This window comes from Microtus ochrogaster, chromosome 16 (assembly GCF_000317375.1).
Source record: "Microtus ochrogaster isolate Prairie Vole_2 chromosome 16, MicOch1.0, whole genome shotgun sequence".
Taxonomy (NCBI): Eukaryota; Metazoa; Chordata; class Mammalia; order Rodentia; family Cricetidae; genus Microtus; species Microtus ochrogaster.
In genome coordinates this window covers 49430281-49447772 of record NC_022018.1, presented here as the reverse complement: position 1 = coordinate 49447772, position 17492 = coordinate 49430281, and the positions used below count along the sequence as shown (strand labels likewise).

The 17492-nt window shown below is 46.0% G+C and overlaps 1 protein-coding gene across 3 annotated transcripts in view; it reads left to right on the top strand.

The window, feature by feature from the left end:
• Positions 1–17492, top strand: part of Atxn1 (ataxin 1) — a 380515-nt gene that overhangs the window by 238890 nt on the left and 124133 nt on the right. For all 3 annotated transcript variants that reach the window (XM_026783019.1, XM_026783020.1, XM_026783021.1), the window contains one exon: positions 6145–6269. The gene's annotated coding sequence lies outside the window, so the exon portion shown is untranslated. The remainder of the gene's footprint in view (positions 1–6144; positions 6270–17492) is intronic.

The window sequence follows — 17492 nt, the reverse complement described above, 5'->3', positions numbered from 1 at the left end:
GGCAGAAGGATTATTGTGAGTTCTAGGCCATACTAGGCTATGTATTAAAGACCAGGACATCTGTGCTACAAAGCAAGACTCTGCCTTTAAAGAAGCAAAACAAATCTCCAGTGTGTGATGCTGTCTCAGAGAAATCAGAAGTTGTAGACAAATCAAAGCTGAAGTGCCCACTAGACATGGTAGAACTTTCCTGTAATCCCAGCGTTTGGAGGTGGAGGCAGGAAGATCAGGAGTTCAAGACCTGGACTACCTAAGATACTGTCTCACTTAAAACACACACACACACACACACACACTCAAAAACACTTAAACGCGACTCATGCATTAATCAGAATCTATTGTACGGTGTGTATTGATTTCTTTGACTACACACAATTTGTAAAAGGATAATGGCTTGCACCACTTTCAGTGTTTACTCATCCATGGCTTCCTTAGCTCCCCTGCTCCCATTTTCTCAAGACTAAAACTTTAGTGTTGCCTGAGCTGCTTTCCCCCCCTTGCCGAAGCTCGTGTGATCATTTATAGAAATTATTTCCTCGGGGTTGTTAAGCTCCGGCTCCTGTTCTGTCGCTGGCTGTGCAATGGGTACCATTCTTGGTCTCCTTGGTTCAACACCATGTGGCTTTGCCCCTCCCAACATGTCCCCTCACATGTTGAGCCCGTCCTTTGGAAGGCCTATCCAATCAGGTCTGAGCCACCATGTGTAACCCCTATCTATAGTTTAAGGTTTGGATCTGAATTAGATGTAAAATACCTTCACAGCATTCAGATCAGGGGGACTGTTGCATTGAAAGTTCCTAAGAGGAGATGTGTAGGTACATCAGAGACAGGCCAATTGTGAGGGCCAGCAAAGAGCCACGTGTGCCAACTGAAAGCTCCAGGGATAAATTGAACTTTAGGTGCCAGATGGGGCAGGAGTGTATGAGAGAGGTAGGGGAGAGGCGGTGGTAGGTGGGCGTGAAGGGGAGATGCTAGTCCATCAGATAACTAAAAGGAAATTGAGGGAAGCACCAGCGAACTGTACTGGCTATTAGATCAGAAACTAGTTAGGATGAAACCTGGGGAAAGGTCACTGCATTTGGGAGGCAGATGCAACGATGACCTTTGAAAGAGTAGAGATGGTTTGCAAAAATCATGGTGGAAACCAGACTCCCAGCCTGTAAGACACTGGTGTGGAAACGGTGACGGGAGATTCGCACTGCCTTTCCACCTGCTCCCTGGTAAATCCGATAAAGGTGCAAGCAAGCCTTTTGGAAACCTTCCAGGGCACTGTGGATGTCTTTCAGGAAATATAAATGACACCATGCTTGGAGGCAGGGGAAAAGTGTTTCTAGTCCGAAAGGAAAGAAAGAGGGATACAGGGCAGAGTTGACCTCAGAAAGATCTGCGGCTATCAGGAGGATGGATTAAGGTCTCGAATGGAGGAAGTTCATGAAAGGTTTCCCCGATCTTCTGTCTACATTAACAGTGCATAGAGTCGGTGTTGTTTGTTTGTTTGGATTAGTTGGCATCTGTTTGCACTATGCCATCATCTTTCCTCCCAAGATAGCCGTCTTAAAGGGAATAAGAGTCATCCACTTCCATCTGGCTGTGCTAGGGAAGGGAAAACCTTCAGAGGGGCGGGCCTCAGAGTGTGGCCCCCAGAATAGCAGCATCAGCCTCACCTGGGAACTCACGAGGACTACAGGCGCTCTGGCTTCCACCCAGACTTTCCTAATCAGCAGGACTAGGGATGGCTTCCAGCAGAGTCTGGTGTGGGTTCCATCCACACAGGAATCTCCAGGTCTACTCCACCCAGGATAAGGTGTCAGCTGCTGGAGCATTGGAAACTCTGAGAATCAAGGATATAGGCTCCTGCTGGCAAAAACCGTGCAGCGCGTGGGTAAACAATTGGGAAGGAACGAGCAGCTGTTCAGAGGCCGCGAATGAATAAAAAGGGAGGGATTCGAAGAGCAAGAGAGAGAAAGCCAGGCGTAACTGTCCTCCTCCGTTCTGCGGAAGACTTTCATTGGAATGGGAAATGTCAGAGCTCCAAGCTCTTGGACAGCAGAGTAAAGGTGAAGGCATCCGGGTAGCTGGGGTAATGGCTTCTTCAGTAAGGTGCCTGCCTGCCAAGGACAAGGACCCGCATTCATTCTCGAGTCTACTAGAGAAAAGGCTGCGTACACCAGGCATGGCGGTCCACACTGTTAACCCCGGCACTGAGGAGAAGAAGCAGGTGAGAGCTCTGAATGCCAGGCCAGTGTTGTCTACATGGCAAGTTCCAGGCCAGGAAGGGCAGCACAGTAAGAGCCCATGTCAAAGAGGAAAAAAACAGAGTCTAACTTGTAATCCCAGCACTGGGGAGTCTGAGACACGTGTGTGTATATATATATATATCTTCAGGGCCCGATGGGCATCCAGGCTGGCCTGCTTAGTGAGTTCCAGGCCAGTGAAGGTCCCCCAAAATCATCCTCTGGCCTCCACAAGTACCCACATTAAAGTGTACTTACACTTAGAGAAAGGGAGGGGGGAGGGGAGAGAACTCTCAGCAGAGAAGGAGTTAAATTTTAGCTGGAGAGGAGTAAGTCCTTAACAGGAAGGGTTAAAATCTAGATCAGGTGTGGGCTGTGGGCCATCTCTTCTCCATTTAAGCTCTTCCCACGAGCCCGCTATCAGAAGCTTGCATAAGAAGGCCACGGCAAGGTCTCAATCAGCAAGTTTATAAAGTCTCTGAGCCTTCAAGACTTCAATAAATCGGATGGAGGATACAAAGACAATATACCCGAGTGCTGACTTGAAAACGACCTCAGCTCAGAATGTACACTAGAGACTATAAGTGCTTTGAGCATCCAAGAGAAGGAGACGCTGGCATGGTGCCCCTTTTATCCTGTGGCTGGGGGATGAGATTGCCAGCCTGGCGTCCATCCCCAGCTCTGATGGGTGAGACACGGGGCAAGCAGGCTGCAAGGAGTCTTGCCTTTGGCATTCTCTCTTCTTTCTGGGTTTGCGGAGGTCTGTCGTCACTATCAGGGGGATGAATATTCTGAGGCCTGCAGGTGGAGTATTATTGGTGTTTTTGTTTTTCTGAGGAGCTGGTAGAGTGGGGGAAAAAATCACACGTTATCCTGGCTGTCTTAAATGGCAAGAGGCTCGGGGATCAGCTGACCAAATTTGTTTCAGATGGGATTTCAGAGTGACTCCATTCATGCAGATAGCCTGAGTGAGCCTGCCTGGGGAATACTGTTAGTTTGGAGAATATGAAACCTGATTATTTTTTCTTAACGGAAAAGTTAAGTTAAGCCAGATATGGGATGATAGGAACAAGGAAAAGTGGCCGTGAGCACAGCTTTCCTATGACTCGCATCTTTCTATGCATGCTCCCTTCCTCACTGAGGTAGAAAAGTCCCAATTTACAAATCAAAAGGGAAAGCAGTAGGTGCTGTTGGAGCGGGCCATAATACTCATCAAGTACAGGAGAAGAAATATTTTTTAAAAAAATTACAAAGACACACATCTCTGAGTATACATGCATATATATGTATATACATTGTATGTATGTATGTATGTATGTATGTATGTATGTATGTATGTATGTATGTATATATCCCTGTAGTCAAGGGGAAGTTTGAAATCTAAAGCAAATTGATTTTTGTCAACCCTTCCCCCAGAAATATGCATATCACAAAAGGTTTGGGCCCTTTTATGTGGTTTTCATTTTTGTCATTTGGTTTGGATTGGTTTTGTCTGAGACTGGGTCTCACTTTACAGGCCCTGACTGACCTGCAATTCTAATGCTTACCTTGCAGCCCAGGCTGGCCTGGGACTCATCAACCTCCCTCAATCAGCTTCCCAAATTCTGAGACTATAGACATACACCGTCTTGCAGGCTTAGCCCCTTTTGAGTGGATGTTCTTCATCTGGGACCTGCATTCAACAAGACAGCTTTTCAGTTCACTGCTATGATGGGGTGGCCTTCAGTACTTTAGGGAACAAGGACCTTCTTTCCTGTCACATCACATGTAATACCGACATGGCATGGGTCTCCCTGACAGAAATTACTGTCTCGCTGAAGTGGTATAGTAGTCAGAGGGAAGAATGCATCCTTTGATGTCACTGGAGATCGTTGTTACTCATTTCTTCATCATGGAGACTTAAAGGATTCCCTCTAAGCAGCCCTGGATCAGGACCATTGATGCTCAGCCTGTTTCCCCTGGCTGAAACTTGAGGCCTGTTTCTAGACTAGGGCTCTGCCACTGAGCCGAACCTCCAGCTTTGCTGGTGCTAAATTCCACCTTTGGCTTCTCAGCAGCCTTCCTGGGCCCCACACTCCTAATCACAGTGTCTAATGTCCCTTCCTGATGATTGTCTAGGTTTCAAATCTTATACATGTTCTATCCCTTTTGGTGCGAGAAGGGCAGGACCCTTGGCTCTCTTGCTCACTGTTCTGGTCCTGATTGGGTGTAGTGGCATTAAGTGAAATTCTGTCCTCTGAATGTGCTAATTAATAAGAAAGCACTTGGTAAGCCAGATCCACTATAGGAGCCACGATTAATCACAGGAGAAGAGACACCTCCTTCCCCTTTCGGAGCTAATTTTGTCTCTCCCTTTTTAAAAATTTATTTTGAGTTCTACGATGAGTGTTATCAATTCCAAATCTAAGATTTGATATTATTTCACTCTTGTCTTTATTATCACCGCCGCTATTCTTATTATTTGAGAGAACCACTCTTTTTTTTTCTCTCCCTCTCTCTGAAATCATTCTTCCCACATCCACTGTGCTAAGACTACAATTCCTACCTGGGTTCAACTGGTGCACATGACTTTGAGAAGAAAAAGCTGATGGGAGTGGGCGATCTATGCTTCCGTCATCACCTGGAGCCCCTGGTGAACATTCATTCTTATCCCTTTATTGTTGCTCCTTGATGCAGCACAAGGGCATAATACCAACGTGGTTGTCCCTGGGTCTGCAAGTAAGATGGGAAAAACATCCAGGAGTAGAGACTTTTCTACTGGGCTATGAGCAGGCCTTTGCATGAAAGCAACCAGTCCTTTTCCTCCTTTTACCACCTCTTTATGTGTGAGTGTTACAGTCGCTGGGGAGAAGTGGCAGAGAGGCAAGTGGAAAGTTTCTCAGCCCTGCAGACATTGGGCACAAGAAACAGCACAGACCTGGAGTTGATGGGGAGCCTTTGCTGTGGGTCAAACAGTCACACCCCTGCCTGGCTCTGGAGTCTGCCTTGCACACCTTCCAGCTTTTCCTTCCTGCCCCGCACCTTCTTTTCTTCATGAAAATGTCTCCGTGGAGATTCCAGGAGTCTCTGATTCTGCACCTCTTCCCTCCCACAGCACAGCACCATTAGGTCGTGTAGACATTTGAGTGCCCCGGGGAGAGCTGATGGTTGGTGCCCAGCCAAAGCTAGCTTTTATGCTCTGGCTCGGAGCTCAGTAGCAGGCTGTGACCAATAATAACACCTGCCTTTGATATCGTGCCGGTCTTCTGGGGAACGGCAAGTACTTCTCAAGAGCACTTACTGATCTTCCCAGCCACACAGACGGGTATGAAAATGCAGTCCTTGCTTCCCTTTTCAAAGCGTAAAGTCAAGTGACTTCCTTGGGATCGTGTATGTTTTTCCAGCGCTGGGGATTAAACCCAGGAACTCAGGAGTGCTGACCAGGTGCTATACCCGGAGCCATTCCCCAGCAATGGTTTCTCACTCTGACTCCCTCTCTCTCTGTCTTTGCTCATTCAGGTTTTTTGAGAGAGTTTCCTGTAACTCAGACTGACTTAGTCCTTTTACATCTACCTCCCCAGTGCTAGAATTACAGGCACACACCACACACTCCAGCAAATAAGTGGTTTCTTTTGAGCAGTTTTGTGTCTCACCTGGGGTTGGGGTTGGGGTTGACGTTTCCTAGAACTGGTTTCAACTTCATGACAGAGGGGAAAAATGAAAGACTGGTTATGCCACAATTGGTTCTCTGGGTCAAGAACAAAATCAAATTTAGTTATGTAAAAATAAACAAAAACCACGAAAACAGGTCCTGGAAAAGGTCTTTGGTGAACTATCCCCTTGGTTGACCAGATGTCCAAGTTGTTGGGAGAAGTAATTGGATGATGGATGAATTTACCATTGTTTTCCTTCTGGGCTGTCTCCATGCCAGGTATTTCTCATCTTCTCTGTGAAAGGAAGAAAGACAACACCAGAACCCGTGGCCCAGCAGCCGAAGGGACGTTTCCATGGTGAAGTCTCGGGGAGGCTTCCTGGGAGCAGAGCACAGTGGATGCTGTAAGTGAAAAACGCACTGCAGAGGCTCGCCTTATACAGCTCGGTGAACCCGGTGTGAGGGGCTGTCAGTGTGTGCCCTGGGTGATCACCCAGTGGAGTCCTTGTTTTCGGCAGAGGTTCTGTGTGTGTTAACTGTGAACTTGCCTTTCCCCTGGCTTCCGTGGAGCACTGCTAATGGTCAGCTTGTGGAATGAAAGTGGAATACAGGGGCTCTCTGCCGCTGTCCCTGGTATAGATGATGGTATCAAATGTATAGGGGAGTGTCCGTGGCTGTTCTTCTAGGATGATAAATAGGCTGAGGATTAAAGACCTGGATTTCTGTGCATAACTAATATCATTATTTTTTTTCTTAACCAGAATATTGGATTTTTGGTTTTTGCTTGTTTGCTTGTTTTTCTGACCTTGAAAATCTCAGACCTGTATGGAAATACAGTTATTTGGGGTTCTTCTCTGATTCAGAATTGGCTGAATAATAATAGGTCTTTATTGGGGTGCTGATCTGCGATGCTGAGATTAGTAAACTGGGCTTCAAGTCAGCTGAAGGCTCTTGATGAGGTTTAGTATCCAGGGGTTGATAAAGTGGCTGGGAGAGTGTTGACAGGAAAGGGGGCGAGCACAGGAAAATCCTGGGCGGCCAGTGCACACCTCTGAGAACAGGAGTAATGTATCTTCACATTTTAGGAAATAAAGAGCCAACTTCAACTAAAATGTGTGAGCATGACCTATATGTAGCTGCACATTTTGTAACATATTTAGTACACGTTTTGAACCTTTTAAGTTTTTTTTAAAAAAAATTATGCTCATTGATTGTGTGTGTTGGGGGAGAGGTTACATGTGGGGTTCAGGGGAGAGCTTTGGGGCAGATTCTCCTTCTGTATGATCTTCAGGGACACTTATGTTATCAGGCTTGGCAGCCACACTCATGTGACAGACACACACACATACACATACACACACACATAAAAATTTACGTCTTTAAATTCAAATTTTCTTGGTGGCTCATTGTATTTCATGGAAGGTGCTGCTATTTTAGTGTGTTTTCATTTGTGGGTGTGGGCCTATCGATTTTGGAAGTATGTGACTTGCTCTGGGATAATGGCTTCTATTCTTAGTTGCACAATTAAGGTCTAGTATATTGACAACTCTAGGCACCACCACCACCAAAGAAAGTGGCATTTCACAAACCCATGGGTTGCCATATGGTACTTGTTCATTAGCTGTGGACCACTAGCTTGGCTCAGGGTTCACACAGGGGAAGAGACTTGCATATTTACTTTCATAAAAAGGAAAAAAAAAACCCTCTTACCATGAAAGTTTTAGTCACTATCATGAAACAATTTGGGGCCCTGTGGGCTTTAAGTTTCACTGCAAACCCCATGTGCTCACCAGGTAGCTTGTTGTCATAGTGATGTTTTTAAAGGTGCTGTTTTCATGGGAAGTGTATGTCTTATAGAAAGTCATTTTCAGGCCTAACTTTAGTTGAAATGAGAACAGTTACTGTGATAAGGCTGGCTTTGTGCCTAACACGGTGGGTTTTCCTTTCACGCCTTTGCTCTGAAGGGCTCATGGCAGACTTGAGGCATTACGTGAGGTTCTCAAAGGTCCTGAAGTCTAGGTTTGGAAATGCCATGTGGCCAACCTTAAGGGCACTTGAAAGTCCCTCTGTAAACAGATGAAGCTGAGAGGAAGAAAATGTGAAATTCCAGAGAGCTTCTCAAGCATGCTGAGAACTTTGTTTTCAAAAGCACATCACTTGAGACGGGAGGGAAGCTCTCCACTAGTAAATACGGTATCAGCCACCTCTCCTAACCGCGCTCCGCCCTTTTAACCCTTGCCTTCTGTTTCTCACTAGTCCTAGCGTGCCACAGAGGGGCATTACAAGTGGGGAATGTAGGTTATTTTCACAGAATGTGTATTTGCACACAGACGGGCTTAAGCGTGGGTGTCGTACAGCACGAGCAATAATTGCCACAGCATTGACAAAGAACCCCGGGCCTGACAGCTCTTACAGACTCTGCCTCAGACTCATTACTCATTGCTTTTACCCCCTTGCGTGTCTTGTTAGTGGCCTCTCCCATCTGTCAACGTCTTCCTTCCTAGCAGCTGGCCTTTACCCCTGGAGGTGTCTCCACCTGGCTCTCAGAGGGTAGAGAGGCATCATGCCTCGCACAAGAAGAGGAAGGCAGTGAAAGGCGATTGAGGAGTTGAGAGACCTGCATTTTGCATTCAGTGTTGGCAGCTGTGTAACCTGGGTCCCAGCACCCCTGGAGACCCATTTCAAGATGGGCAACAGGAGAAACTGAGATTGATGGTCCCTTCAGTCCTAGCATCTTGTGTTTGGTGTCACCAGGATGTCATTCTGCTGTGAAGCAGGTCAGATCTTCATTTACCCTCTTGACCTCATAAACCATCAGTGATTTGCTACAACCTAGTTCTCGGGTGCTTTGGTTTTAGTACACTGAGTGTAGTCTTATGATGTCAAGAGGGCCTAACAGATAAAGTCGTTCACAACCGTCCTAACAGTATGTGTCCAATCCCCAAGCCCTACATGACCGAAGGAGAGAACCAACTCCTTCACACTGTCCTCTGATCTCCCCATACTTGACCAAATATATACAGGCACATGCATACACATGAATACATACATATAATGGTTTTTAAGATTTTTAGAATTATGTGTATGCATGTGTACATCAGTACACATGTCCTCAGAAGCCAGAAGAAAGAGTCAAATTCCCTCCAACTGGAATCATGGGCTAATACAAGCTGAACATATGGATGCTGGCAGCTAGCAAGCCCAAGCGATCCTCCTGCCTTCATGGCTTACCACAACCTCGAGGGTAACATGCATCCTCATGGCCATGCTTGGCTTTTTATGTAAGTGTTGGAGATTCCTTGTCTTATCCTCTGAGCCATCTCCCTAGCTCCCTTTAGTCTATTTTTTCCCTAGAAGTAGATGCTAAATGTCAGTGATATGTACGATGGAAGTGTGGGTAAGGAAAGCATTTAAGGACATCGTGTTTTAGAGTAACTGTCAGTGAACTTGGGGATTTCCTGATACTTAAAAAGCAAAATTCTGCACAAAAGTCCATTTCCTCCTCTTTCCCAGCTGAGTGGTTTGTGGTCTCTTGTTTGTGAGCAGCCTGTACTGCCTGTCTATGGATGGTGATGTTTTTAATCTTATTCTTTTGCCATTCCACAAACATTTGAGTTCCCTTTTATCCCCAGTGTGGAACTGGGCCATGGCACCAGAAGTTACCTGTGTAGAAGGTCAAGGGTGGCATTCTGCTCCCACAAAGCACTTAGAGGGAAGATAAGGTGGGCTGGCTGATACAAGACCCAGTTTCTTCTCCGTAGTGTTTGAGGGGAAGTGACCAGAAATGAGTTTAGGAAGGTAACCTATCACCCTGCCTTTGAGGATGGCTGGGATAAAGGTGTGCAGATGCTTGTGTGTTTATCTGACCCCTTATCAGAGTACATGCCTCGAGCACTGCTTAGAGTAGGCCTGGGAAGAAACAGACAGAAGCACACACTGCTCAGCCTGTTTAAACAGCGCTGAGATATGGGCTGTGGATTCTCGTCTCCAGAGTAAAAGAATGGCATGTGTACATTCTACGAAGAGATGTAGGTGGTTTCCTGACGTGTCTGTCAGGTTGGAGTTCTAGCGTTGCATCTGTGATACCAATTTCTATAAGATAGTCATAAAAAACATTCTGAAATAGATAAGGGGGGATTTATTACTAGCTCGTTAGGGGGTGGACTTACCTCCATGTGTTTAGTCCTTGTTTGAAATCGCAGATTGGCCTGCACATGACAGAGGCAAGGAAGCTCTCTCTAGCACTTTCCACTCTGGAGCAGAAGGATTTCCGCTAGGGTTTGTCATTTTGCTCATCTGAATCTCTTCCTCCACCTTCCTCAAGCCCCACTGACTGGCAATCCCGTTAGTTCCAGATCATGGCCTTGGTATGTTCCCTGGAGAAGGAAGCTTTCTTGAGACCCTTCTGAGGGCTACTGCTTCTGAAAGTAGACTCCAACATTGCTGCTTGAGTTGGTGGGCCAGTCTAGCCATTACAGGCACAGGCTCGCTCTCCTCAGCACCTTCTTCCCCAAGTGTGAAGCCACCACTTTTCCCAGCAGTTTTACAAAAGGAAAGAGCACTGATCACCCAGAATCCTTGGGAAGAAGAGAGTTTGTGAGCTTCTGCCATATTTGTGTGCTTGGCAGGGTGAGGGATGGAGGAGAGGAATGGCTGGGGAAAGAACAATAGCAACCTGACCGTGCTGACTTCTAACTGAGTGGGGCCAAGGTAAAGTGTGTGCATCCTGTCAAAGTGTAGAATACTATTTGTTAAGAGAAGGTTGTGAACCAGGATGAATTCTCAGTCCAGGGTGCAGGATGGAGCCATCTCTGTTCACTGTCCTTGGAAGGTAATCTCAGATGAGCCCCATTGGGGATGGATATGCCAAGGTGCTCCAGGGTGCCTAAAAGGGATGCTGGTTACTCAGAATTACTCAGAGTCAGGTTTCCTGGAGCCTCTGACTTACACCTCCCAGCAGGAGAAGAAGCTTAACACATAAATTTGTGTGCCCCAAGAAGGCATAGGACAGATAAAACACTGGAAAATAAGCCTTCTGTTAGGTGCTTTTGTGGCAGGGTTTGTGAGCCATCAGAGCCAGGCAGTTCTTGTTAGAAGCTTGTGGGACCAGGAATCTGCTGGATGCAGTGCTGTACACTGGGCTATCACTACAAAGAATCTCAGATCGAAAAAAAGTTGACTAATTTCCTCTCACTACATTACAAGATTCTGGGAAAACAGTTTGCAGTACAGAACCCCTTTAGGCGAGGCAGAAAACTGCACTCTTTGAAGCCTATTTTGAAGCAAATTAGTCTTTTAAAGTCTTTGTTTCTTTCTTTATTTGTGCCTGTCTTCCTGAAACAATTGCCTTCAGTACAGTCACCAAAACTGAAATAGAGATAGGATGGCATACCCATAATGATCTTTCCTTGCAGATGTCTGGTGTTTCGATACAGGGTCTCCAGTAGCCTGGGTTGTCCTTAAGCTGTTTTAAAGCCAAGAATTATCTTGACTCCTGATCCTCTCACCTCCCCTCTCCCAAGTTCTGAAATTACAGGCAAGTGCCCACATATTCAGCTTAACCGAATATTCTGTTTTGGTAACTCGGCCAAATTATTTGGAGTATGCTCATTAGGCCCTTGGCCAACTTTTACCTTCTTTGGTGGTGATGGTGGCAGAACTGGCTGTTAGACCTCCAGCATAAGTCCCTGAGCTCGAGGATGCCACTGTCTCCTTCAGAAGGTCCGCCATCTTTACCAACATTTGGAACACTTTATTTTGCCCATCTTAAAACCCTCTTGCTAAAATCATTTTCTAAAGGTTTCTATTTGGTTTCTCTTCTTTTCTGATTTTTTTTTCCCCTTTCTGGAGTCTTTGTTGCTTTCACAGGGGTGAAGTTTTTTTGTTGCTGCTGCTGTTCTGTTTTGTCTTTTTAAGCATCTCCAAGGCTAAATTCTGGGACTGTGATAGGCATTCTTCATGCCTGGGGCTCTGTGAATTGCTTCCCTCTCTAAGCACTATAAAACGCCTGCAGAACAAAGGGCTGGGCACAAGGTCCTTCTCTCCCATCACTTAGAGCCCTAGTTTTCAAGTCTCTTTTGCCTTTTCTTCTTTCTTCAAGGAATGGAGCAGTAAGACTAGGATGCTGCTATTCAAAAAGAGGATGCTTTTTCTTAATTGTGGAACCATGTTTTCTCCTCCTCTTTAGCCACCTCAGTTTCTCTACCTGTCTCTAGCTCTCCCACTTGTCCTTATGAACAGTTTTCTTCCCTTAACTCTCAGGGGACTAATGAACAAAACGTATGAACGGCGGTGGATTATGGCTTAGCCACTGACCCTCCTTGTTTAGAATAAAGTCATTATGTCCATTCCTGCCCCCTTTTCAGTGCTTCTTTAGGGGTCAGAGTAACTAGCCATGGGTGTCTCAGGGCTGCCATTGGGGTTTGCAGTTCATGTTCCTAACTCTCCTGGGGATCTATTTCTGTGCCTCAGCTTTGATGCCTGTTGTCTTAGCAACCTGTTGGCTGGCACCTCCCTAGAGGCAACTCGGAGAGTGGTGGTGGATGTGGGTGGCCTCTGGGATGAGGGTCAGAAGGGAACTGGCAGGCACCTGGCACAGAGAGGATTTTCCATTTCCTTCACCTGGGCCAGCCTCCAGGCAGAGGATGTCACTTAGTAGGTGTATCATGGGAGTGTCGTTTACTGAAGATCAAACACCACAGGGTTTGGCATAGCTACCTTCCCATGGAGACTGGCAAGCCAACTAGTGGATCATCCAAGCTGCGTGTGGGAACAGGAGGCTGGCCCGTTTGGGATCTCAGTACATTTGATAGTATCAGATTTTTGTGTGAACTGGGTTAGTCTTCGGTTGATAATTAGCCCTAGTGTTCAGAGTTGTGGCTGGGCGCTAGGCAGAAGCAAAGGTCAGGAGATTGAGGAAGAGTGAAGGGGACACCAAAACCACCGATCTTGCCTCCTTTTCCTGTTGACTGGTCTGGCCTGAAAGCTCCCAGTGTAAAGGCCCTGGTAATCCATCTCCAAGCCCAGCCCTGAAGCCGAACACTGCTTAGCTTGTGTTCTGCTCTACCAGCACCCCCCTCCGCCCATTATTACCACAATGACCTGGCATCAAATGACTCCTGCTATTTTCTAACTTGAAACCAAACAGACATAGAAATCCTAAAAGCTGGTGGCCTCATTTGACCTTGCTTACTTTAAAAAAAAAAAGTTGTTTGTGTGTGCTTTGTATGTCTGTCTGCCTGCTTGCACATCTATCTGTGCATGCAGTGCCCACAGAGGTCAGCAGAAGGTGCCTGATCCCCTAGAACTGGAGTTTGAGGTGGTTGTGAGCCTCCTGACATGGTGCTGAGAACTAAACTAAGAACCTTGGAAAAGCAGCGAGTGCTCTTAACCACAGAGCTGCGTCTCTAGCCCAGGCTTTGCCAGCTTTTAAGTCTCAAACTGAGTAGTCCTGCCAAGTTCTGTAACCATTTCTTGTGCAAGCTTGGCTGGTGAGTTTACCTGACATTTTCCCCTAGTGATGTCAAGGCACTGTGTTTTAACAAAGAGAGAGACTGGAGGTGGGCCCTCGCCAGGAGATGGAGAACCAAGGAAATGGAGAAGGCTGACTGAGGCATTTGAGATGAACAGTGCTGTGGAAAACCTATCCTCACCTGTCTCTTCATTAACACCGTTTCTCGAGTTGCAGTGTTACTTGTTGCTCTGCATGGTCACAGTGAAGTTGAGGCAAGTGTGTGTGACTTTCCTCATCATGGTGACACGGGTGAGATCTCACCTAGCAAGTCTAGCATCCTTCGTGTGTTCAATGACTGCTCGTGCCTTTTTCTGCAGTCAGGGATAAATAATAAGACCTGGGACTTGAACTAAGAGAGATAATTTTGGTGAAAAAAAAGGAACCCCAGAGAAAGTGGTTTGCACTTTAACAACTCAGTTACATGTTTCATAAGAAACAAAATCAGGGGCTGAGGGAGCTCGGTTGGTGAAGGGCTTTCTTAATATGTAAAAGCCCTGAGTTCCATCCCCAGCACTACTTAACTGGATATGGGGGCACAGGCCTAAAATCCCAAGGCTGAGGAAGTGAAAGAAGGAGGATCTGAAGTTCAAAGTCATCCTTGACACTATAGTGGGTTTGAGGCCAGACTGAGCTATAGTCCCCATTTCAAAGCAACAGGAGAAGTCAAGTAAAGCCGGCTTGTTAGACAGTGTGCAGCATGCCCTGCTTGCTTATTATTCTCAATGATTTACATGATAGAAGACGCTCTGTGTACTTGGAATAATAATACCTCTAAGTGCATCTCCACACTATAGAAGGAGTGGTTTTAAGGGATGATTCTATAATTCCTAATTGAATACTTTGTGAGAAGTACTCATTATCATTAATGGCTCACTAGCATAAAGATGGTTCCCTTCTGTTGACATGATCAAGAAATACAATGAATGTGAGTGACATTTCAGCTAGGAGGCTAAAATATCCAGAGTTGATGGCAGCTCTAAAGCTCAAAAAATTTAAATAAATTTTTAAATCACATTTGTGCACGTGCGCGCATGTGTGTGTGTCTGTGTACATGCCACTCTGTACATAGAGGTCAGGATATCTTGAGGAAATCCATTCTTTTTTTCTACCATGAGGATTTCAGGGATTAAACTTAGGTTATCCAGCTCGGCAACAAGCATCTTTACCTGCCGGGGCAGATGGTTGCTTTTTAAAAAGAAATTTGGTGAGATCAGTGATAGCCAAGTTAGGTCTCGTGAGCCTCACACTTTACATATACTTCACAAGCTAGCTTGCACATGGTAGATGGAGGCCTGTTGCCTCTTCTTCCTCAGCTTCTCATTAGCGACCACATGGATAGATATGAATTAAATAATGGGATATGGGATCCCCTGGGTTCCATCTATCAGGGCTCTCAGGCCAAGAATGGGTGGCTAGAGTTCCCTTCCCACCCCTCTTGAGACCATGAGCAAGCTACTCTCCCATGCCTGATTTCCTTGTCTTCCAAAGACAGTTGCCATTGCCACTCTGCAGCATCAGATTCCATGGGATCTCAGTAGCCGAGGAGTGATAGATCTGTCGTCATTACCTATGTATTTAAGCTGAGGAGCCCTGGAATTTTAGGTGAATTTTTAGTATTAGTAAAACCGAAAGGCAGAGTTAGGAAGATGCAATAGTTTCACCTATATAAGGTGTAGGGAGATTCCCAGCGGCTGTTGCTATGAGTGGATCTCTGAAACGGAAACACGTGATGATACATTTGATGTAGTTACCAGATTTAGGTAGCAGCAAAGGAAAAAAAAAAATGTCTCAAACTGCTGCTCTGACCTGGAAGGCAGAAGAAAGCCTGAAGATAGAGCTATGCATTCTTCTGTCCTGTTCTAGCAAACATTGACTGAGTGTTTGCAAAAGCAGGACATCCACAACAGCTAAGGAACTTTGTATCACTGCGGTTGGAGGTGGAAATGAGAAAATAAGCAACTCTTGATAGCATGAGCAGAGTTCTCCCAGCGGCGTCTACAGTATCCTGTGGATGCAAATCAGTGTGGTATCTTCTGGGATCAGGTCTTCATCCTCGACCTGAGGGATGAGTAGGTGTTAATCATAAAACTAGGGTTTATCAGTTATCATATACCATGTAACAAGTGATTCCAACGTGTAGTGGCTTACAATGACATCTTATAATTCTGTGAATCACTTGGGCTATTCTGTTCTGTGCTAGCTGGGCTGAAGTTTGTTCCTCTAGAATGGTCTTAAAGTTTAATAGCCCAAGGAACCTTTGATCATCAGTCGCGACTTATTTCTGCCCCAAGATATCTCTCATACTCTAGTAAGCTAGTCAGACTTTCTGCCCCCTCTCCTTTTCCTGCTCCTCCTTTCATGTGTTTGTTTTCTGAGACAAGGTCTTACACTGTAGCCCATAACTCATAGCAATCCTCCTGTCTCAACTACTCGAGTGCTAGGATGGCACACGGTGAAGCACCATGCTCAGCTAAGACTGAGCTTCTCTGTACTGCAATCCCACAGGGTCCCAAGAGCAGCAAAGGAGGGAAAGTCTCACTCACACGAGTGTGTTAATTTCTCTTTGGCCACCAATAGCAAATTGCCTAGTAGGTTCAACCCAGGGGGTCCAGCAAACCTCTGGCTCTAAGCACACAGAAACATGTGCCAAGCGTATTTAAAAGAAAATGGCTTGTTGAAAAATTGCAGCAGTTGAGAGTGGCTAGACAAGAGCATGTATGAAATGACAAAGGGGGTGAGATCATAAGACCTCTTTTCATGAAGCTCTGGGGGGTTAAGGGTATTCTGTATGTATGTATGTATGTATATGTGTGTATCTGAGACAGTCTCCCTCTGTAGCCTTGGCTGGCCTAGAGCTCACTACTCCACCCTGTAGACCAGACTCCTGCCTTTACTTCATGAGTGCTAGTACTTCAGGTCTGAGCCATCACACCTGGCTTGTAGCATATCTTAAAGATGAGAAAATGGCCACAGAAAGCTTTTAAGGGGGATGCTAACATGATTGATAAGGGTGCCTAGCAACACAAAGCCTAAAAGCACTTAGGATTATTCCCAGAAAGATGTCCCAAGGATGGCTAAGAGCAAACAGGACCAGCACAACTCAGTGGTGGTGCAGAGATCATGAGTGCTTTTAATCTTCTGACCAGAAAGAGCTTGGGGATTCTCAAAAGTACAGCAGAAAGTCACAGGCTGAGGACCTGTCCACGTCTGATCCTGGGGGAAGAGCTGAGCTCAGGTGAGGGCCTTGACCCCTGCCACCAGCTCTTATTAAGTTCCCCAGGCTCTTGTTGACTATAGATAGCCAACAGGACCCAGGGGAGTACTGGCTCAGAGACGGTCTCTGAATGTGACTGTCCATATTAATGTCACAGGTCAGTCCAGCCAACAACCCTTTTCTTTCCCACACTCTTCCCCACCCCCTCCCAAACTCAAAATAGGCGATGTGCCCCAGGTGGTCAGAAAACTCTTCAGAAAGCTTCCTAACCCTAACCTTGGATTGGACCAATGCTAACCCTCTCATTTCCAAATATGACCTATAATATACTTTTCAGCATTAGCGCTTAAAATAGTCAAAAATGGAAATTCGTGTTTCATTTTACTAAATTCAAATAAGCGAGCATGAGAGGACGTGTGGTTTTCCTAAGTACAGTCTGAGCCCCTGAAACTTGTGTGATTCTGGGTGGGTGGGAATGAGGCTATTTCTCAGCCCTCTGGGTTATAACTTCAGCATTTAAAATGTCACAGAGAAAAAATGGGAAGGGCCTCCGTGTATGCATGAAATATATAACCCACCATGTTTTCTTAGTGATTTTATGTTTCCTCCTAAAAAGAGGGAATGGGGAATCTCTGAAAATGACCTGTGGTTCCTGCTCTCTGTGCCTTGAAAGGCATTTTCCCCGAGTAAATACCGAGACTTACAGGGGAATTGAACGAGTGAAGGAGCAAAGGAGCCCTAAGGTGCTAATGTTGTCCCTTAGGATCAGGCAGGCCACATGATTAGCTCACATCTACAGGTTTTGCCACTTGTTTGAGCAGCCTTTTAGGAAGATTGCCTTGTGAGATGGGCGCACCCTTATCTTGTGGCTGCTGATGGGCACGGGGTTGGGGGGAGTAC